The sequence below is a fragment of the Lactuca virosa genome, chromosome 2, assembly GCF_052849685.1.
Source record: "Lactuca virosa cultivar CGN04683 chromosome 2, Lactuca_virosa_CGN04683_v6, whole genome shotgun sequence".
Lineage (NCBI taxonomy): Eukaryota > Viridiplantae > Streptophyta > Magnoliopsida > Asterales > Asteraceae > Lactuca > Lactuca virosa.
The window spans coordinates 76927755-76951927 of NC_136427.1; the positions used below are offsets into that span (position 1 = coordinate 76927755).

Below are 24173 nucleotides of genomic sequence, written 5' to 3' on the forward strand. Positions count from 1 at the left end.
CATTAGAATCCATCCAAATTATCTTTATCACAACAAGGGACAAAATTATCGATTTCTAAAGCGTCGTCGATCAGCATCAAAGTCTGTTGAGATAACAACAATATTATATTTCAAAAAGAAGCCAAAAATATCATCTTTCAAAAAAAAATATTAATAACTGCTTTCTTTAAAGCACAGTCGTTGAATCGATTTCCATATTACCAACTCATCGGCATTGAAGCGTTAATCATCGTTAAAGTACTTCGAAGGTATGTATTCCTTCCTTTCCACGTTCTTTTTGACAAGGAAATTCCATTAGTAATGTATCATCTTACGAATTTGACTTTTTCCGATCTTGTAAGCAAGACACGCTTAATTCAATGCGGTTAACATGATTAGTAATCACCACTCTCGATCACTGCAGTTATTTAATAAGCCTGTATGTTTTTTTATATTAACAACAGTAATTTTCATTGATATCGGAGAGATTGAAGTTAAAATTTCCAAGTTGAATACAATATTTTTTCTTTGACGTTGCATACGCCTTCTTTGGCTTTCTTTTTTTGTTTTTTTATGTTTTCTTGATATCGATAGAGGAGAACTTCATTCAAAAAGGATGGTGATCATGACTAAGCTTCTAAGGGAATCTTTTTCACGCTGTTAATTATTGGCAGGCAATTTAAGTACGATGGCAACTGATGAGAATATCGAGACATGGAAGATGAAGAAGCTAATAAAGTCACTGGAAGCTTCAAGAGGCAACGGAAGCAGCATGATTTCTCTAATAATCCCTCCACGTGATCAAATTTCTCGTGTCACAAAGATGCTTGCTGATGAATTTGGAACTGCTTCCAACATTAAGAGCAGGGTGAATCGTCAGTCTGTCTTAGGTGCTATAACATCTGCCCAACAGAGGCTCAAGCTCTACAACAAGGTACCTCCAAATGGACTTGTTCTATACACAGGAACAATACTAACAAATGATGGAAACGAGAAAAAGGTTACAATCGACTTTGAACCTTTCAGACCTATAAACGTATCTCTTTACCTGTGTGATAACAAGTTCCACACAGAATCTCTTAACCAGATGTTGGAATCTGATGACAAGTTTGGCTTCATTGTTATGGATGGAAAAGGCACCCTGTTTGGGATAGTAAGAGGCGATAGTAGGGAGGTTCTACACAAATTTCCTGTTGATTTGCCAAAGAAACATGGAAGGGGAGGGCAATCAGCTTTGAGATTTGATCGTATTCGTATGGAGAAACGTCACAACTATTTAAGGAAAACAGCAGAGCTTGCAACAAAGTTTTATATCAATCCTGCTACTAATCAGCCTAATGTTTCTGGACTTATACTTGCTGGATGCGCTGATTTCAAGAATGACCTCGGTCAATCTGATATGTTTGACCCACGTCTTCAGGCGAAAATCTTGAATGTGGTTGATGTCTCTTATGGGGGTGAAGATGGTTTCAATCAGTCTATTAAGTTGTCTTATGAGATTCTTGCAAATGTGAAGTTCATACAGGAGAAGCATTTAATTGGGAAGTATTTTGAGGAGATAAAGCAGGATAGTGGGAAGTATGTCGTGGGTGCTTATGACACTTTGGAAGCTTTAGAAATGGGTGCTGTGGAAACACTCATTGTTTGGGAAAATCTGGAGATTAATCGATATGTTCTTAGAAACGGTGTTTCGGGTGAAATTATTATTAAGCATTTAAACAAGGAACAGGAGACTGATGAAGGAAATTTTCGGGATTTGGTCAGCAATGTTGAACTTGAAGTTGAGGAAAAGATGTCTCTTCTTGAGTGGTTTGCTAATGAGTACAAAAGATTTGGATGCAAGCTTGAGTTTGTCACAAATAGAACCCATGAGGGATTTAACTTTTGTAGAGGCCTTGGTGGGATTGGTGCCATTCTTCGTTATCAGATTCATATTCACCCATTTGATGAGTTGTCTGATGATGGAGAAAATAATAATATTGAAATTTCTGAAGATGAGGAAAGTTATGATACTGAAAATCATGATGAAGGAGTGAATTATGATGCTGAATAGCAATCAACCACTTCTCAAGCTTCTATCCAAGTGCCTTGCATATTTCCTCCTTCAAGGAATTCTTACAAAGGTCAGTTATTTTATCCAATCCCTGGTATTCCAGTGGAAACAAACATATGTATATAACTAACGTTTCCTAATGTTGCTATTGGCAGGCAATTTAAGTAGGATGGAAGCTGGTGTTGTTGAAACTGCTAAGAACACAAAATGTGCTGATGGGCTCAGAAAATCTCATATCTTTGACCTTGGCAATCCCTGTCTTCAGTCAAAGAAAAACTTGAATGTTGCTGATGGGGGAAATCCTAATACAAAATCAACCACTTGTCAAATGCCAGCACATCAGTTTCAAGCTTCATTATTGCCTAGCTATTCAAGGAATCCATCGTTACCGAGGTTAGTTATTTTTTCCTATAAATTGTCTCTTTTATACTGATTAACTCTAGTAATCTTTGTATTAGTTATTAGGAATTTCCATGATACATTACAATTTTACTTGGCTTTATCATAGTTTTGAAGGGAACCAAGTTTCTTGACTTTTTTTTTCTACACATAAGTTTTGATAACTATGAGCTTGGCCAAGTTTTTATTATACTTTTAATTTCGATTCATTATACATAGCAGTATTTTAAATAGGTGAAGGTTTTACTATGGGTAGAAAGGGACATAAGTTTTTTTTAAGTACATTGATATCGATCATTCTGGGAACTTAATTTAAATATCATTATCCTTAGTAACCGAACGAACCAAGTTCACCTATTTGAGAACAAGGATGAAAAATCTACAACTGAAAAGTATAATTTGATGTACTCTAGCAGGTGTGAAAGTAAAGTGCATGATTCATATGGTTGCGTTGGTTGTTTTTTACAACATAAATCCTTCATCATATCAAACGGTGCAACTTAAGCCTTTTTATGGTAGTTGGTGTTAAACTTTGTTGTAATGCCTCCTTTTTATGGTTTTTGGCAGAGAAGCAGTTGGAACAATCTCGATGGATGAGAGATCGTGCCCCAGTTCCCTCCTTGAAGATGTTGCATGAGAGTATTTTTGTGTTGACCTGATAAAAAGATCTTAAAGAAAATGAACATCTATGTGGATTGACCATGATTAATATGCATCTCAAGGGCCCTGAGACTCTATGTTAACTTGAGATTTTCCTTGGCACTTTTAGACTTTATGTTACTTTTTATGTTAGTTGCATATCGGTTGTCATAGCTTCTCACCATGTTTTATTTCGTTTGATCATTCACCAAGGGATTATTTATGTTGGTATTTGTTAATTTAAACTTCTATTATGTTTCTCCTAATTATATTGGTCTTGGTGATTTTAAAGTTTAAGAAGTTTTTTTTATTCCAATGTCTTAGGAAATATGGTGTATCCTTCAGAAAATTGAAATTTTTTAAGTTTCCATATTGATATACAAAAAACAAAGTTTTTTTTCGAAAAAAAATCCACTATTATTTGTTGTTTTTTTCAGTGTATATATTTATTTTTCATCCAAAAAAGCTAAATATTCCAAAATTCTTGAATTTTTGTCCTTTTTAAAGAGGCATCAACATCAATAAAAAAGTCACCTTGATTTATTCATATTCATATTGATAAGACTAAAACCTTATAGATCGAATAGATTCTAAACAAGTAAAATAAGAACACAAAGTTTAAGAATAAACACAAATCAACAAAGTGCCGAATGATTAATAAGACACAACCTCAGAAGAACTCTATTAAGAATTGCTATTGTAGAGGTGTGCTAGCGTTACAATGTAAAATATAAGAACGATCAGTACTTGCTACGGTGCATGCATGAACTATATATATCATAACCCTAATTAATAATGGCTGAACATGCCCAAAACCGTGTACAACGTGGACTAAACTAAACATCCCAATGACGCAATCTTTTATACCCAACATTCTCCCCCTTTGCGTCAATTGAGGCGAGAGATGCTTCACTGCTGCGCCTGCTGAGTCTTCTTAACAGTCTTGAACAACTTCGGAATGATAGCAAGAAGAGTATGACGAAAGTTGATATACCAGCGAAGCATGTTGTTGAAGTTCTTCTTAGCAGCAGCATCATTGAGTTTACACCTGTTGATGATGTCCAAAATATGCTCCAAACATGAAGTGGAGAACAGGTGTTTGTCGGGCAGAGCAAAAAGGCACTGTTGGTTTTCTCCACGAGTGAACATAACCTTTAGATACTTCGCGTCAATCTTGCCCATTCTCATTTTATTCACATATCTTGCTTTACCAATGGGTTTGACAGTTGGCTTTCGGTTTAAAACAGAGGTGACTTCCTGATCAAGCTTTGCAACTTCATAAATGTATGAGACCAACATTTGCTTAATGTGAGCAAGAATGGGTTCATACTTTTGTTCTTCAAAAAGTAGGTAGTTTGTCAGCAAGATCCAATCACGAGGATTGAGATTGGGTAGACCAGCTACCGAAAACTCATGTTCAGCATTATCAGATCCCCTTGTCACCTTGAACTTTACGTTCACAAAGTTGCCAACAGCAAATGGCTTCAAGACCTTGACAGAAGTGATTTTTTGAGCGCTCCAGGTCAGGTACTAAGGCTTGGAGTGAGTAAGATCGAAATCAATCAAGGCTCTATCTACTCTCGCGTCAGGAGAAGGGATGGGAACTGTGACCTCAAAAGAATGAAAAACGAAAGCTCGTCTTGTGATTGGCATGTCGAACTGGGAGACTTTCGTATTTTCCAGGTCAAAGGAGATGACCGGCTCCAGCCAATGAATGCTTGGAGACTCAACAACTTCTTTCAGCAGCTTCTCCAACGTCCACAGTGGAAAGAGAGTTTTTCTACTCTCCAAAGTGTCGTGGGCCTCTTTTTCTTTTCGTTCCCTCTCCTCTTCTTCTCTCGCAATACGAAGATTTTCATCAATCTCCCAATCACGATTCTGTCGTTTGAGCTGATCTTCTTCAGTTTATTCTTCGTCATCGCTTGCACCCATAATCTTTTTGCCTTTAGAACTCGAAGATGCATTATCCTTCGGTTCATTAGTAACTTTCGGCTTTGGTGGATCCTGGGTTGCTTCAGTTGTTGGTGGCTCTTGACTTGTTTCTCCTACTTGTCTCGGAGGGACACCTGCCTCAGAAACACCTTCAAGGCGGTTGAGTAGGTCAATGGCTGGACGAAGCTTTTCAGCCAAATGTTGTCTAACTAAAAGTGTAAGAATTGAGTCACGAGCCTCCAAAACATTAGAGAGAATGGCGTTAACATCTCCCACACAAGTCTTCATGACAACCCTTTCAGACTTGAGCTCATCAATTTCCTTGTTCGCCTGTGTGAGCTTTAATGATTGAGTTTTGAGCTGAGTGGTTTTGAGGGCAAGCTCATCCATGATTTTGCTTTCCATAGCTAGTTCAGCCTAGAGTTTATCAAGTCTGGAGTTGATGGAAGTTTGAAGCTCAGCATTGTCGGTCTGAATGTCTTTGCGAACTTTCTCAAACTACTCCTTTTCAGTCTGAAGCGAACTAGTGAGGTTTTCGATAGAAGCATTCACAGTATTAGCATTTTTCTGAGCGGCTGCTTGAAGAGAATCCAAGAAGATCTGTGAGTCAGACATTAGTTTTTCGACTTTTTCGGTTTCTTGTTGACAAGAAAAAGTAGAAACATCCACAGCTTGGGTCGCATTTCAATAGAGGTTTGATGTTCCTTGACCAAGGTAGCAAACAAGGACTTCAAAGCTGCTTCATAGTATTCGTTTGTAGATGAAGAAGTTATGAGAGTGTCAAACTTATCATTCAAAACTTTGAGATGCCTCTTGGTCACTGGGGCATCATCATCATCACTATCACTTTGAACCGAGAAAGGGCTGTAGTGGAACGTGTCAAACTCAAAATCTTCACCACCGAGAACGGTGTCAGACTCTTCAGATTGAGGAGGTGAAAGAGGTTTGGAAGTGATAGGGGTTTCAACACCTGAAGTCTGTGCCCCCGCATCAGATGCGTTGACATGGACTGGAGGTTCGTTTGTAGTAGTGGTTGTGGTTGTGGTAGTTTCGGTAAAGAGTGGTGGTGGTAAAGGTGTAGAGATGGGTGGTTGAGTAGAAACCGGAGATGGGCAAGGATCAATGGTGATAGGAATTGTGGTATGAGTATGAGAAAGAGGTGGAGTTGGAACAGAGTCATTGAAATGCACCTCTTGATTTGGAGAAGGTGGAGGGGAATCACCATGAAGCGAACCCTCAGAAGGAGAACCTTCGCTTTCACTTGATTCTGCAGCAGCTGTATAGGAGGGAACGCACTCAGTATCGCTTGTGGAAGGTGAGCTAGGCTTCAACATCATCTTTTTAAGCTTTCGCTTCTTTGGAGCCGAGGGAGTAGTATCTTGACCCTTTCGCTTCTTCAGGTTCACAGCTTTTGTGGATGGTCCCTCTTGGACTTCCTTCCTTTAATCCCCTTTCTTTCCTCCATTCTTTGGTTTGTCAGCATCATCTAAGGAGCGTTGCATCTCAGGGGTAAGCTCCCTAGGACCCGAAACAGGTTGCTTTTTATACTCATTCATTATTTTGCTAGCCCCAGAAACGCACCTGTACATCGTCTTCGGAATGGATCCCACAAACGAAAACTTAGAATTATCAGTGATGATAATCTTAGTTGTGTGAAAAGTAGCAATTGATGACATTAACGAGTCCGCCATCACCGGAACATTGAACTTCTCCATTGCCCGTTGTACCACAATCGTCCAGAAGCGAGCACAAGAGATCTCGCTGTGTCGAGATGAAGAGTTCATGCTCTGTACTAGTTGAGCCCAAAGAATAGACCCATAATCTAGGTTGATGCCATGGTAAAGACCATAGAGGATGGTCATGAATGATTTGCTCGCACAGTCGGACCCAATTACTCTCTCAGAAAAGGCCTTGAAGAGAAGAGTAAACAAACCATTCCATTGGGGCAGAAGAAATGATTACTTGAACTTGGTGATAGTGGTGAGAAGATCAGTGTACCCCATCTGATAGAACATTTCGAAGCTCTGGGCAGTGGAGATTGATTCAGGATTCACCATTGAATCAACGTAAGTTAGCCCTAGAAGAGAGCAAAACCTAGTCTTTGAAACTGAGTGCTTCTTGTCATGAATTTCGAAGATGATCTTCTCCTCCTCCATGATATACTTAGCAGATGAGAAGGCCTTGGACAGTATCGTCATCGGAACATAGTCAACCTTGGTCAAAGCATTAACCAAAGATGAGTACTTCAAGTACTCGACAATTGGCAACATGTAGGCGTCATACTTGAACGGAGCCAAGTCGAGGATTAGGTTCTGATTATGCTTGATAGTGAGGAAAGAGGACTGAGCAGAGTGTTCTTGAACAGATGATGAGTCGGCCATTGTTGCAGGTGAGTGAAGAAGAAGATGAACAGTTGAGAGAGAAATTGCCTTTAGATGATTGTGAGTATTGAGAGTGGTAAAGAGAAATAAGGGATTTTAGAAAACCCTTTATATGATTTAACAAGAGAGAGAAATCTTCGATGATGATTGCACGATTTTCTAAAACGGCGCCTGAAAAGGCGTAATGTGACAACTGTCACTCCGAAAAGCGTGTCAGGCGGCGTGATGATAGGTGACGTTACAAATTCACGCGCCTTTTTCAAAATCTTATCCATTCAACCGCCTCTTCACATTTTATTTTAACGATTCACCTTCCAATTAAATTGAGCACCTTTCTCTTTTCGAAACATAAGACCACCGTCGCATAAAGAAGCGAAACTTTGAATCTAAAAAATGCCATTAGTACCACGAACAAGACTTTTGGAAAATCATAAAGATCTTCGTGCAAGAGTGTACTAAAGAAAAACAAATAAAGCAAATTATATCTGTGGGATTTTAGTGATGTCATGTATGACACGAAACTGAGGATCCCGGGCACGAATCTCTTCCTTCAAAGTCAAGAGAGACTGAGAAGTGTCTGTGTGGTTTCCCGTTGAATTACGATCAATTGTTTGTTAAGAAACATTGAAAGGCGTCTTTTCAATTTAAGCTTGGAGGGTGGCTTTCTCTTCAATTAAACTACGAAACTTGATATAAGTTCAAAAGTTAAATGAAGTACTTGTGTGGCTAGTGTAGCCTTATAACATCAAGTAGGTTTGTTAATTTTCAGTGACTTGGTGATATTTAGAAATATCAAAAACGAAAATGAAACCGGGTCTTTTGGGTAGAAATGTCTTGGTTTTAGACAATTTCATAAAGATCTCCCAAAGAAAATAAAAGGAGATTTCTTGGTACATACCACAATAGTGGTTTTCGTAAATTCCATGGTGAAAAGCTAGTACATTTAATTGTTCACCTTCAATTCATTTAAAGGTATTGGATTATGGGTTTCACTTAGATCATGGTGAAACGAAACTAAGATCATCAACACAGATGTTGTGTAACCGTAAACCTCAGGTAAATGCTGAGAATCTCAAGGGTTACATTCACGAAACGAAATTAATGGAAAAAAGTGTTGAGGTGGTTAGAGAGACGAAAGTACCTCTTCTATACAAAAGTGACTAAGCAGATAACTCTTAACTCAATATGAGAAGAGTAAGGTAGCTCATGACTTAAGTGAATTTAGCAGCCTGATTGGGAAGAAACGATTTGTATATATCGAATCAATAAGGCTTCACTTTAGAGTCGTTTGAGGCTTTGGACAACATGCTGCAACATGCTTCAAGGGACACTTAGCTAGTGCATAGATAAAGAAATGAATACCTTCCCATGTTGTAGACTGAGAGTAGAAACGAATGTGTACCTTCAAGAATGTCTCAATTATCTAGTATTTTTGAAAAGGCGTAATGTGACAACTGTCACTCCGAAAAGCGTGTCACGTGGCGTGATGATAGGTGACGTTACAAATTCACGCACCTTTTTCAAAATCTTATCCATTCAACCGCCTCTTCACATTTTATTTTAACGATTCACCTTCCAATTAAATTGAGCACCTTTCTCTTTTCAAACCATAAGACCACCATAGCATAAAGAAGCGAAACTGTGAATCTAAAAAATGCCATTAGTACCACGAACAAGACTTTTGGAAAATCATAAAGATCTTCGTGCAAGAGTATACTAAAGAAAAAGAAATAAAGCAAATTATATCTGTGGGATTTTAGTGATGTCATGTATGACACGAAACTGAGGATCCCGGGCACGAATCTCTTCCTTCAAAGTCAAGAGACACTGAGAAGTGTCTGTGTGGTTTCCCGTTGAATTACGATCAATTTTTTGTTAAGAAACATTGAAAGACATCTTTTCAATTTAAGCTTGGAGGGTCGCTTTCTCTTCAATTAAACTACGAAACTTGATATAAGTTCAAAAGTTAAATGAAGTACTTGTGTGGCCAGTGTAGCCGCATAACATCAAGTAGGTTTGTTAATTTTCAGTGACTTGGTGATATTTAGAAATATCAAAAACGAAAATGAAACTGGATCTTTTGGGTAGAAATGTCTTGGTTTTAGACAATTTCATAAAGATCTCGCAAATAAAATAAAAGGAGATTTTTTGGTACATACCACAATAGTGGTTTTCGTAAATTCCATGGTGAAAAGCTAGAACATTTAATTGTTCACCGTCAATTCATTTAAAGGTATTGGATTATGGGTTTCACTTAGATCATGGTGAAACGAAACTAAGATCATCAACACAGATATTGTGTAACCGTAAACCTCAGTGGTAAATGCTGAGAATCTCAAGGGTTACATTCATGAAACGAAATTAATGTAAAAAAAGTGTTGAGGTGGTGAGAGAGACGAAAGTACCTCTTCTATACAAAAGTGATTAAGCAGATAACTCTTAACTTAATATGAGAAGAATAAGGTAGCTCATGACTTAAGTGAATTTAGCAGCCTGATTGGGAAGAAACGATTTGTATATATCGAATCAATAAGGCTTCACTTTAGAGTCGTTTGAGGCTTTGGACAACATGCTGCAGCATGCTTCAAGGGACACTTAGCTAGTGCATAGATAAAGAAATGAATACCTTCCCCATGTTGTAGACTGAGAGTAGAAACGAATGTGTACCTTCAAGAATGTCTCAATTATCTAGTATTTTTGGAATTTTTCGATGTTAAACAAGAAAGTAAAAACAACAAAATTATTAGAAAAAAAAATACAAAAGAAAATACAAAGGAAAATATTTTTGTAATTTTGATTTTCTAAATAAAACAAAATTGAAAAAATCTTTATATTTTGGTTTTTCTGAAAAATAAATAAAAACAGAAAGAAAAATCTTTCTGGATTTTATAAAAGTGAATAAAACATAAAGTAGGTGAAACAAAGGTAAGAGTAACTTTAAAATGCATAATATACAAAAGGATACAGGAGTTCCAAATCACGAGTAAGGAGTAAACGCACTAACAAAGAATGAATGAAGCGAATAGGAGCAAGGGTTCGTTCCATTTCGTGTCCCGGAAAAATCGGAAACGAAATAGAGCGAACATTCGCTTCATTTCGTTTGATAAAAACTTATGGAGTGAAATTCAAAGTGACACTTATGGAACGATAGCGAAAGTAACACTTATGGAAGCGAAAGTGGTTTCGGAACGGATTCATCATCCATCATTCCTAATCCTTGGAGTATTCTATTGAAGGTTGCTTCAGGCAATGCTTTCGTGAATATGTCAGGTAGTTGATCAGCTGATCGAACAAAGTGTATCTCGACATTACCTTCTTCTACATGGTCTTTGATGAAGTGATACCTCTGTAACACCAGTCAAAATAGGTCAACAACAATCACATGTGATTATATCAATCATGTAATGTGATTTTGTTAAAACTAGTACTGTAGTAAACTTACTATGTATTTCATGATAATTCTAATATAAATATGAATTTTCATGCATACTTTATAGTATAAATCAAAGTATACATCCATACGAATCGAAAAATATAGAGAACATCTAAATCTGAATTCGCGTGAAGAAGTTATGATAAATTCTAACGCTATAATTCCTTATAACAAGAGGGATTTAAAATAGACTTAGAATTAGCTATTGGAGTCTAAAAGAAAGTCGTAGTACTCGGAATTACCTACGCGTGCATATAAAAAACGCCGAAAACGGAGTTCGTATGCAAAAGTTATGGCCTTCCGAAGATGCAGGTGTCATAAACCCTAATTTGACTGAACTCATGACGTGAGCATCAAAAATTCACGACGTGAGGAGTCAACAGACACTAATCGAAGCTAGAAAACACGCGTTAAAGCTATGGGATGACTCATGGAAGTTCACGATGTGAACCTATCATGTTCACGACGTGAATGGCCCCAGAACACCCTATAAATAGCGATCAAAGCTCATTCGATCCTTACACCTTCTCCTTTCATTCTCTCTCGTTTCCGAAGGCCGTTTTCCCTTCTCGAGCTTGACAACGACGAGCCTCTGACCGTTTAGAATCTATGATCACACTACTAAGCTGAGTTTCACGGCCCCACTTTCTAATATTTTCGGAGGAAAACACATGCTAAATATTATATATACGTTATTATTATATCTATATGATAATATATTAGTATCGACGTAGATAATTATAATAACCGGGATATAGTTATTTCGTATATGAAAGTATACAAATATCGTAAAGTTGTTAGCATGTTATTGTTATAGTAGTATACTAATGTAGATCTTGAGTTATACTTAGGATTCTATATATATGTGTTGTGTGCGATATAGTTCCAGAGTTATACTCGGAAGTTCTATATGGTAATTGATAAGTATGTTGTTATTGTTGGTTTTATGTCAAGATAAAACCAGGTATGTTATATGTTGTTGTTATTGGTTTTATGTCAAGATAAAACCTGGTTTTAATTCTAATTATAGCTGTTGTACTACCGCAAGGTTAAATCCTTATACTACCGCAAGGTGTGATCCTTGTACTACCGCAAGGTGTAATCCTTGTACTACCGCAAGATGTACTCCTTGTACTACCGCAAGGTGTGATCCTTGTACTACCACAATGTGTGATCCTTGTAATAATAATAAGAGGTATAAGACTAAGTCACACAGTCGCAGCTACAGACTCATGGTAGCACAACTTTAGAAGCATTATACTTTGTCGATATACAAGTATGAATGTTAAGTATAAGTTCCCCAAAGACTTATACTCTAAGTATAAGAATCTAGTAGGTATATTACTTGTATATTAAGTAGACCACTACACCTATCCTATTTACTCGTATAGAATTGAAATAGATTTATACATAGTGGTTTTACACGTATATAATTGAAATAGATTTATACGTAGTGGTTTTACTCGTATAGAATTGAAATAAGATTTATACGTAGCAACTTTCGTATGTATGGAATTACAAACACTTATGTTCATAGTATATGAGGCTTATAGGTAAACTACTTATTTGGTAAGTAAACTTTTATACCTAGGATATATATACTAAACGTTGGAGAGTCAAAATGATACTTTCAAAACTATACTTTTGAACTTGGAAAATGTATTATTTTTATATGGAGTCAAAACCTGTGGACTCACCAACTTTATGTTGACGTATTTTAAATTGCATGTGTTTTCAGGAAGTTGATAACTATGATACGAAAAATGATGTTACACCGCCCGGTGTTTCCGCCGACGGCCGGGGTGTGACAGATTGGTATCAGAGCTATTAACTATAGTGAATTAGTACTTTCTTAGGAAAGCACGACTATAGTTTAGGGCATACTCTGTTAGGTTTAGGTATATCCCTTAGCCTAGTAATATAAAGTATTATTAATTATACTACTAAAGGACTACTTATGGGAGCGGTGACAAGTATAGACATGTCGATTTGGGTTGCTGGGTTTCAGAACGGCTATATGCTAAAATGATCCTGCCCTTCGACTGTCCTGACTGGCCGGTGCCTTATCAGCTAGACCTGAAGTAACGAACAATAATTAATAGAGCATGAATACAACAAATAATAAATATAGAGTCATATATGAAGACTCAGACTCGCGATGAGAATACACTAAAATACCCGGAATGTTTTTGATCTCAAGGATTTAGATCAGATATTCCAACTAAAGTTCATATGTGCATAGATCTTATCACAACTAGGTGTAGGTGTACAACTATATTTTATTATGATCAGATCATATGAACTATTTAAATTGGGAGTAATATTTGATAGACTAAACACTTGGTGATCTAAAATGGATAGGAACTAAACAAAATGCCTAGAAGAAGTAGCGCTCGGCTAAACCTTAACCAACGACCAGAACCAGAACAACAACAACCGCAACCACCACCACCAGAAACAAACCCTCCAATAAGTTCAGCAGAACTTGAAGAAATCATAGCTCAGAGAATCGCTGCAGCTCTTGCTAATGTCACAAGAGGAGGAGTTAGAAACAAAGGCAATGTAGGGAACGCCAGAATATGTACCTACAAGGATTTTATGAATTGCAAACCTAAGAGCTTCCATGGAACGGAAGGGGTCGTTAGCTTGACCCGGTGGATTGAAAAGGCAGAATCAGTATTTCAAATAATCTTCTCTCCAGACGAATGTAAGGTACGATTTGCTGCGTGCACCTTCGCTGATGCAGCAGTTACATGGTGGAACAGCCATGTGAATACAACGGGTATTGATGCTGCCAATTCCATGCAATGGGAAGAGCTAAAGAGGATGCTAGTAGAGGAGTATTGTCCCAGGGAGGAAATATATAAGCTGGAACAAGAATTGTGGACCCTAACCATGAAGGGCTCAGAGATAAATGCTTATACCGCTAGATTCAATGATCTTGCGGTGATGTGTCCAGCACTAGTAACCCCAGAGTATAAGAAGATCGAGCGATATATCTGGGGTCTAGCATCACAAATCAAAGGAATGGTGATCGCATCGAAGCCTACAACATACGACAGTGCAAAGCGTATAGCTCATCAGCTAACCAGCATAGAAATCCAAGTAGGATTTATAGCTGAGTCTCCCGAATCTGGAACGAACATGCGCAAATTTAATGGGAAGAATCCCATACAATCATCTGAGGAGAGACAAGAGGTGACAACTAATTATGCAACCATAACAGCAATACCCCTACAACCAAGGAAGTATGCTGGAAAACTTCCAATGTGCACTCAGTGCAATCGTCATCACCTAGGTAATTGTTCATGGTGCAGTCAATGTAACCGTCAGCACGCAGGTGACTGTTATATTTGCATGAAGTGGAAAAAGAGGGGACACACTGCAAATTACTGCAGGAGCACAACACCTATAATAGAAAATCAAGGAACAAACACTGGAACAGGCTATGATGGAGGAAGAGCATGTTTTGAGTGTGGTGAAATTGGACATATCAAAAAGGAATGTCCAACGTTAAGGAGTCAAGGAAGTTAGGCCGTTACAGAGCATTCGTAACAGGAAGCAGGGAAGCTATCAAAGACCCTGCAGTGGAATTTGGCACAAGATAAACTTCGGGACGAAATTATTTTAACGGGGGGAGAATGTAACACCAGTCAAAATAGGTCAACAACAATCACATGTGATTATATCAATCATGTAATGTAATTTTGTTAAAACTAGTAATGTAGTAAACTTACTATGTATTTCATGATAATTCTAATATAAATATGAATTTTCATGCATACTTTACAGTATAAATCAAAGTATACATCAATACGAATCGAAAAATATAGAGAACATCTAAATCTGAATTCGCGTGAAGAAGTTATGTTAATTCTAACGCTATAATGCCTTATAACAAGAGGGAATTAAAATATACTTAGAATTAGCTATTGGAGTCTAAAAGAAAGTCTTAGTACTCAGAATTACCAACACGTGCATATAAAGAACGCCGAAAACGGAGTTCGTATGCAAAAGTTATGGCCTTCCGAAGATGCAGCTGTCAGAAACCCTAATTTGACTGAACTCACGACGTGAGCATAAAAAATTCACGACGTGAGGAGTCAACAGACACTAATCGGAGCTAGAAAACACGCGTTAAGGCTATGGGATGACTCATGGAAGTTCACGACGTGAACCTATCATGTTCACAACGTGAATGGCCTCAGAACACCCTCTAAATAGCGATCAAAGCTCATTCAATCCTTACACCTTCTCCTTTCATTCTCTCTCGTTTCCGAAGGCCGTTTTCCCTTCTCGAGCCTGACAATGACGAGCCTCTGACCGTTTAGATTCTATAATCACGCTACTAAGGTGAGTTTCACGGCCCCACTTTCTAATATTTTCGGGGGAAAACGCATGCTAAATATTATATATACGTTATTATTATATCTATATGATAATATATTAGTATCGACGTAGATAATTATAATAACCGGGATAAAGTTATTTCGTGTGTGAAAGTATACAACTATCTTAAAGTTGTTAGCATGTTATTGTTATAGTAGTATACTAATGTAGATCTTGAGTTATACTTAGGATTCTATATATATATGTGTTGTGTGCGATATAGTTCCAGAGTTATACTCGGAAGTTCTATATGTTAATTGATAAGTATGTTGTTATTGTTGGTTTTATGTCAAGATAAAACCAGGTATGTTATATGTTGTTGTTATTGGTTTTATGTCAAGATAAAACCTAGTTTTAATTCTAATTATAGCTGTTGTACTACCGCAATGTGTGATCCTTGTACTACCGCAAGGTGTAATCCTTGTACTACCGCAAGATGTACTCCTTGTACTACCTCAAGGTGTGATCCTTGTACTACCACAATGTGTGATCCTTGTAATAATAAAAAGAGGTATAAGACTAAGTCATACAGTCGCAGCTACAGACTCATGGTAGCACAACTTTAGAAGCATTATACTTTGTCGATATACAAGTATGAATGTTAAGTATAAGTTCCCCAAAGACTTATACTCTAAGTATAAGAATCTAGTAGGTATATTACTTGTATATTAAGTAGACCACTACACCTATCCTATTTACTCGTATAGAATTGAAATAGATTTATACGTAGCGGTTTTACTCGTATAGAATTGAAATAGATTTATACGTAGTGGTTTTACTCGTATAGAATTGAAATAAGATTTATACGTAGCAACTTTCGTATGTATGGAATTACAAACACTTATGTTCATAGTATATGAGGCTTATAGGTAAACTACTTATTTGGTAAGTAAACTTTTATACCTAGGATATATATACTAAACGTTGGAGAGTCAAAATGATACTTTCAAAACTATACTTTTGAACATGGAAAATGTATTATTTTTATATGGAGTCAAAACCTGTGGACTCACCAACTTTATGTTGACGTATTTTAAATTGCATGTGTTTTCAGGAAGTTGATAACTATAATACGAAAAGTGACGTTATACCGCCCGGTGTTTCCGCCGACGGCCGGGGTGTGACAACCTTAGTGCTATGTGTTTCGTCTTTGAGTGTTGCACTGGGTTGTGACATATGCGAACTGCGCTTTCTGAGTCACAGTAAAGTGGGATTCGCTTCATGTTCAGGCCATAGTCTCTTAATTGACTTTGAATCCAAATGACCTGTGAAGCACAAGATGCAGCAGCGATACATTTAGCTTCAGCGATGGATAGGGATACACACATTTGTTTCTTAGACTGCCAGCTGACGAGTTTGCCATCGAGAAATTGACATCCGCCAGTAGTGCTTTTTCTATCCAATCCACATCCTGCAAGATCAGCATCTGAGAATGCTTGAACAAAGAAACCAGATTTCTCCGGATACCATATATAAAGTGATGAGGTTCGTTTCAGGTATCTGAAGATGTTCTTGATAGCCATCATGTGAGGTTCCCGTGGATTTGCTTGGAACCTTACACAATAACAAACGGAAAACATGATATCTGGTCGACTAGCTGTTGGATACATCAAAGAGCCTATGATTTGTCGATAGAGACTCATATCAGCAGCCGGTTTTTCCAGAGATGGTGTTAGCTTCGTTCCGAATGCCATTGGAACCTTCACTCTTGAGTCTCCCATCATACCAAACTTCGCCAGTAAGGTCTTTGTGTAAGCTTCCTGATTTATGAAAATGCCTTCTGGTCCCTGTCTTATATTTAGCCCAAGGAAAAAATTAATAGGACACATGGAACTCATCTCGAATTTAGTCTCCATCAACTTTCTAAATTCAGCTATTAAGCTAGGATTCGTGGAGACGAAGATGATATCATCGACATAAATTTGGACAATCATTAAGTGGTAACCCTCTTTCTTGCGAAAGAAGGTTGGGTCAACCGAACCTTGTTTAAATTTGGACATTTTAAGAAAGCGAGTTAATGTTTCATACCAGGCTCTTGGCGCTTGTTTTAGTCCGTAAACTGCTTTGTCCAAAATATAGCAGTGATTGGGATATTTCTCGTTCACGAAACCCGGTGGTTGCTCAACGTACACAGTTTCTTCTAATTCTCCGTTGAGTAAGGCACACTTGACATCCATCTGAAACACTTCAAAGTTTTTGTGTGCTGCATATGCCAGAAAGATTTGAATGGATTCTAACCTTGCTACTAGAGCGAAAGTTTCTTCATAGTCGATCCCTCTTCCTGATAGTATCCCTTAACTACAAGTCTCACTTTGTTCCTTATTACACTACCTTCTTTGTCCATCTTGTTGCGAAATACCCATTTCAACCCAACGACAGATGCATCCGGTGGTGTGGGAATCAATCTGCAAACCTTGTTTCATTCGAACTCATTGAGTTCGTCCTGCATAGCCTGTACCCAATCAGAATGATCAAGTGTTGTATTAACAGTTTTTGGTTCTATCTTAGAGACGAACAAATTAAACATGCAGTATTCCACTTGAGAAAATAAAGCAATTTGTTTCGCTTTCAGTTAAGATCTTGTTAGAACTCCAGCAGATGATTCACCAATAACTTGTGCTTTCGGATCATCTCTGGACTATTTTGTTAAAGGAGGGTAATTTGGATCATAGGATGGATCCAGTTCAGCATTAACTTCCTCAAATTCTGATTGAACATCCGAATCATCATTCGTATTATGATTCTCCCCCTTGAATGATGAAATGGTTTCAGCATCGGGTTTTGAGTTGTCCCCCTCAACTGTACTATCATGGCTCTTGGTAGGTGATGGATTCTCCCCCCTGAAATGGCAAATCAGGTTTAGAAAATGAAGACGAACCCTCCCCCTGAAATTGTGTGCTATCCTTGGGAGGTTCGCTTGGACTTTGAGGTTCGTTCTCCATATCTTTTGCAGCGTCATCGATTATCTTCTTCAGTTCATCTACCTTACTGTCAGCTACCTTTGCTTCAGATGTGATAGCCTTCTCTGGCTCATCAAAAAGCAACATGAACTCTTCGAACAAATTGGATACTGGAACAGTGACTTGCCCTGTCGTAGGAAAGATTTCCTCTTCTTGATTTTCATTCTGCTGAAGCTTCTTCATGTAGTTATCGTCGAATGTAACATAATAGGTTTCTTCCATCTTCTTTGAACGTTTGTTAAGAACCCTATATGCTTTTGAAGTCAGCGAGTATCCCATAAATATACCTTCATCTGCTTTCGCATCAAATTTGTTTCTTTGTTCCTTTGAATTGAAGATATAACACCTGGAACCGAAAACATGGAAAAACTTGACATTAGGTTTGCGATTATTAATAATTTCATATGGAGTAACATAGAATCGATTATTGAGAAAGGACCTATTCTGGGTGTAACAAGCAATTGCAATAGCATCGGCCCAGAAATACAGAAGTAAACAAGCGAAAGTGAGCATGGTTCGTGCAGCTTCACATAAAGAACATTTTCTTCTTTCAACTACACCATTCTGTTGTGGAGTATATGGAGTAGAGAAGTTGTGTGTTACTCCCTTTTCAGTTAGAAATTCTTCAAACTCTTGAGTTTTGAATTCCAGCCCTTTATCGATTCGAACGTTGCGACCTAGCTTTCGCAGTTGTATCTCCACTTGAGTTATAAAGTTCTTGAGCTTAGGAGTTGCTTCAGATTTCTGTCTAAGAAAATACACCCAAGTGAAACGTGAAAAATCATCAACAATTACAAGAATATACTTACTACCACCGACACTTTTAATTGCAGAAGGTCCACACAGATCGATGTGTAGAAGTTCGAGACGTTCGATGATTTTCGTGTTTACAAGAGTTGGATGACTCTTTCTACTTTGCTTCCCCATTTCGCATGCAGCGCATATATGATCCTTATCAAACTTTAAAAGAGGAAGTCCTCACACATGATCACCAAGAACAAGCTTGTTGATGTCTTTGAAGTTGAGGTGTGAGAGTCTTCTGTGCCATAACTAGCTGTCATCAGAGTGATCTTTTGTGAGCAGGCATATAGTAGGCTTCCCTCGTATCGGATTTAAGTTCAACGGATACATCTCGCCTTTTCGTTGCGACTTCAATAGAACTGCTTTCGTTTTCTTGTCAATTATTTCTGATCCTTGATCATCAAAAGATACCTTCAGTCCAGTCCCCACAACTAATTGTGAAACACTAATTAGGTTGTGTTGCAATCCTTCCACATAAGCCACTTTATGGATTAAAAAATCTCCATTTGTTATCATCCTGTAGCCTTTAATTGTTCCAAAGGAGTTATTCCCATACTTGACACATCCACCATCTTTGAGAGCCCAAAGCTCTCTCAGCTCTTCCTTCCTTCCTGTCATATGACGTGAGCAACCACTATCAATATACCATTCGTCGTCGAACTGCTCGTCACGTATAACCTACAAAAATTAAGCAGATTTAGGAACCCAAAGTTGCTTGGGTCCTGGTGAGCCTTTTACAGATAATGGAAAAGTAATGGAGCGATAAACCATATAAGTTCGTTTGATTAAAGTGGTGTTGTCTTTCTTATTGATTGTAAAAACTTTGATTTTTGACTCCTTAGAATCAACCTTTTTGTTTTTATTTCGATTTTTGACAAAAATCGTTCTTATTTTTCCTAGGGTTAGTAGTCATCTTCTTAGTTTGTGCTTCAGAATCAGAGACGAGTTTTCCCTTTCCTTTGACATCCTTGACTGGAGCTTTCACTGGTTGAGAGTGATGAGATTTGGATTTCTCAATGATCTTTTTAGAAGATGATGATTTGTGAGCGAAACTCCCTTTTTGTTTCTGTAGATTACACGAATGACAGTGTGAACATTGTCTGAGGTTTGCTTGCGAGCTTGCTTTCACATTTTGATTAGAAGCTTTAACTTTGTGAACGTAGTTGGAGTTTTAGGATTGCCAAAACTGCTTCCTTTCATTGAGATTCTTCTGATATCTCCGATTCCTCTGATGTTTTTGCTCTGCAAGTGCTTAGATGATTTGTGAACATTCACATTGGGTTTCGCTTGACTGGCTCTAGATTCGCTTGTATTTTTTGTTTCGCTTGTCCTCATGATTTCTCTTGTACTTTTTGAAAGTTCCATTTGGACTTCCTTGGTACCACTTGGACCAAACTTCTCAAAGCTTGATGGCTTGTTTATTGGTTCAGCCACATATCGGCCTTTCACTCTCCACGAGGTTCGTTCTGACAAACCCTTCGTGTCATCAGCATTATCGATCGGAGCAGACCAAAAGTACTCATCACAACCATCAGTGTTATCTTCATCTACCAAGGATGTCAGCTCAACTGTTTGATCCTTGGTAACTCCTGTGGTGGCGTATACCTGATTCGGTATAGTTTGAACCTTCTGATAAACAACTGCCTTCTCTTTCAAGATTTTGGACTTCTCTTGAGACAGTCTAACGAACTCCACTGGGTTTTCAGATATAAGGACTTTTACTGGTTCAGGTTCGTTTCTCACAAATTCAGAACAATCAACTTCATCCTCTACAAATATTTCACTCATGTCACTGTCCTCATCAAATTCAGATGTACTTTCAACATTGATTTTGTTTTCTGAACTTAATTTCGAACTCAATCAGTCAAAAATCTGTACAGTTTCGGTCTTTATATCCAACCTGTCATTTTCATCAATCAAATTTCTCAGCATGTCCTTGTGGTCCTTGGACTTAATAAAAGATTCAATTTTGTCCAGACCTATTCTGTAAGCATCAGAGGTTTCGTACGAGGAGACGATAGATTCACATTTGTAATAGTCAACGTCAATCTCATCTTCCTTTAAATCAAGGAAAGGTAAGATCATTTTGTGAATCTTTTTCCCGATTTCACAATCTAAATGCAGCTGAGTAATATTAGTATAAATTCGTTTAGCGATCAAACAAAAAATATTTTGTTGTTTCAAAAGCATTAAATTGTCACGTTGCAAATAAATATGTTCGTGCCTAGATCTAGACAACTCTGACTCTTTCTTCTCTATCCAAATTCGTCGCTCCTCACTCTTGGATGAGATCCTGCTGATTTGATCAGTTAGGTTAGAATTCGCCAGACGAGTTTGTTTTAGGCTACCAATTATACTAGAAAAGGTGAATTTTAAATCATTTAGTTTTGTTTCATAGTTAGATACGGGTATTTTAAGAGATTCGAGAATGGAATTTACCTTCTTGATCAGTTGATCACACTCATTGATCTGCTCAGAGACAGGTTTCACTACAAAGCATCTATCATCTCTTCTCTCCTTCGTTTCCTCATATCCACCATCAGTTGTGTAACCTCTTATCTGTGACACGTCATTGGTCACCATCAAGCACCTTCCAGCAAACTTTGAGCCATCTTCTTTTGCAAAAATTGCCCTGCCATGTGTGAGACTTCGAACTTCCTCGTCCTCTGAGTCAGTAGACCAGATCTCTACTCCTCCAAACTCATTTTCAACAACATTTTCCTGAACAATTAAAGCAGGCATAGATTTGTCAGTAGACTTCTTCTTCTTGATCTGTTCCATCTTACGCATGTAGTAAGCCTCATCATCCTCTCCTTCTTTCTTCTCATTTAGCCTCCTCAGCATCCACTCCTTGGCCAAATGGTTTTTGCCATGACAATAGTTGTAGTCATAGTCTGAGTCACCAACCAGCTTGCTCTCCTTCTTCTCTTCGTCCTTTTGAGGAATGCTTTTGTTCTCCTCTTTCGCTTTCTCATAACTGTAACTTCCCTGTCAGTTTCAGTTCTTTATGGTTGGGAATTTCTTTCTTACAAATCGCTTGGGGTTTGAAACCATCAAAGCATATTCTTCACTCGTGAAATCACAATCAGAGTGATCAGTCTCTGGTTCTTCCTTTGCAACACTATTGCCCTTTGAAATGAGAGATAAGGACCCCATAACGAACATAACTTTCGCTTCTTTCGTCACTACACTTTCATGTGACTTAAGAATCCCAACAAGCTTGGCCAATGAATAACTCTTGAACTGTTTGTGTGCTTTAACATTTGAGACTACTGCCATCCATTTAGGTTTAAGCCCGTTCATGAAAGTGACCTTTTGCTCGATCACCTCTCTTCCTATTCCATGCTTAATCATCTTACTAAGAAGATGATTGTATCAATTGAATGTCCGGCCATTATTCTCTTCTGGCTTTTGTTTGAAGTCACCAAACTCCGAAAGCAGGAGTGTTTGGGTGGAATGTTCGAGATCCTCATCAGTGGAATAAAGCTCTTTAAACTTGTCCCAGATCTCTTTCGCAGTGTCACAAGAACTCACCAAGCGAAATGCATCAGACTGTAGAGTAAATCTTATAACCCTAATAAAGCTCTTTAAGCCTGTCCCAGATCTCCTTCTCATCCTGAGGAACCTCTTTCATATCGATGAGCAATTGGTTGCACTCCTTCTGAGTTTTAAAGGTTGTTTTGGATTCAGAGTGAACAAAAGGACCCAAAGTGATAGCTTCCCAGATCAAATACCCATTATCTTCTTACCCGAGAACATAGTCTTCAAAATGAAGAGCTCAGACTTCATATTCGTGAGGATATAGAATCGAAATTCTCGTAGTTGATCCTATGCTGTTTGAGATGTTGATTGGCTTAGTTTGAGAATCGTCGTGTGACATGTTGACTTGATTTGCATACCTCTTAAGAATCAGACTTGTAAGATCGTATTAGGGTAATATCAAGATCACGGAGTAGCGTCAACAAAGTAATGACGGCTCCAACAGATTCGATATTTGCGGAAACCCTAATGATTTCTTCAAACAAAAGAGATGCGTATGATTTAGACAGTCTCTTGCTCTGATACCAATTGATAAGACTAAAACCTTATAGATCGAATAGATTCTAAACAAGTAAAATAAGAACACAAAGTCAAGAATAAACACCAGATGAATCAACAAAGTGCCGAATGATTAATAAGACACAACCTCAGAAGAACTCTATTAAGAATTGGTACTGTAGAGGTGTGCTAGGGTTATAATGTAAAAGATAAGAACGATCAGTACTTGCTACGGTGCATGCATGCAATATATATATCATACCCCCAATTAATAACGGATAGACAGGCCCAAAATCATGTACAACATGGACTAAACTAAACAGCCCAATGACACAATCTTTTATACCCAGCACATACTCTGAACAGTAAATACTTCATGTAACAACGTATTTTTCAAAAAAAATTTCATTTTTCAAACACAACTTAACTCATATAAATCATCTCAACTCAAGTGTATCAAATGTTATTATGGTAAAACACATCCCAGAATCTCAAATACAAAATCCTCTGTCAGTGTGTACAAATCATGTCGGCGCCTTCCCGCGATCCTTGCTCGTACCTGAAACACATATCACATAACACGGTAAGCATAAATGCTTAGTGAGTTCCCCAAAATACCACATACTGCATAAGCCACTCGAGTCTATAACTCGGTATGACCCTCCGGTCAATGTGTCTCAGCGGGACCCTCCAGTCCCATAGCTGGTTGGACCCTCTAGTCCGATCTAGCTCGTTGGACCCTCCGGTCCGGTCTAAATCGTTGGACCCTCTAGTCCGGTCTAAATCGTTGGACCCTCCGGTCCGGTCTATATAACACATAGCATACATATTTCACACTACACATAAACTCAAACATACACATAGCACATAAGACCCTCCGGTCTGCACATAGATACCACTCTAGGTAATGTATAGTGAGAAGACTCACGTCGGGTAACCTCGGAAAGTCTCGAACTCAAATCACTGATCTAGCCTCCGGCTAATCACATAAAGTAATTTGCCTCTAATTAACAATGTTTCTAATAGGCTAGACAAACCCCTTCCTATGATCCCTCAGGAGGGGAAAAGACCATTTTACCCCTCCAATGGTCAAATGTCCAAATGTTGAGTAAACCCTAAAAGTCAACTCCAGTCAACGGTCCAACTTTGACCAGACTCGTCGAGTGCAC

At 38.0% G+C, this 24173-nt stretch overlaps 1 pseudogene; it reads left to right on the forward strand.

The window, feature by feature from the left end:
• Window positions 1-664: 664 nt before the first annotated feature.
• Window positions 665-2032, forward strand: LOC145157518 (eukaryotic peptide chain release factor subunit 1-3 pseudogene; annotated as a pseudogene).
• Window positions 2033-24173: the final 22141 nt, after the last annotated feature.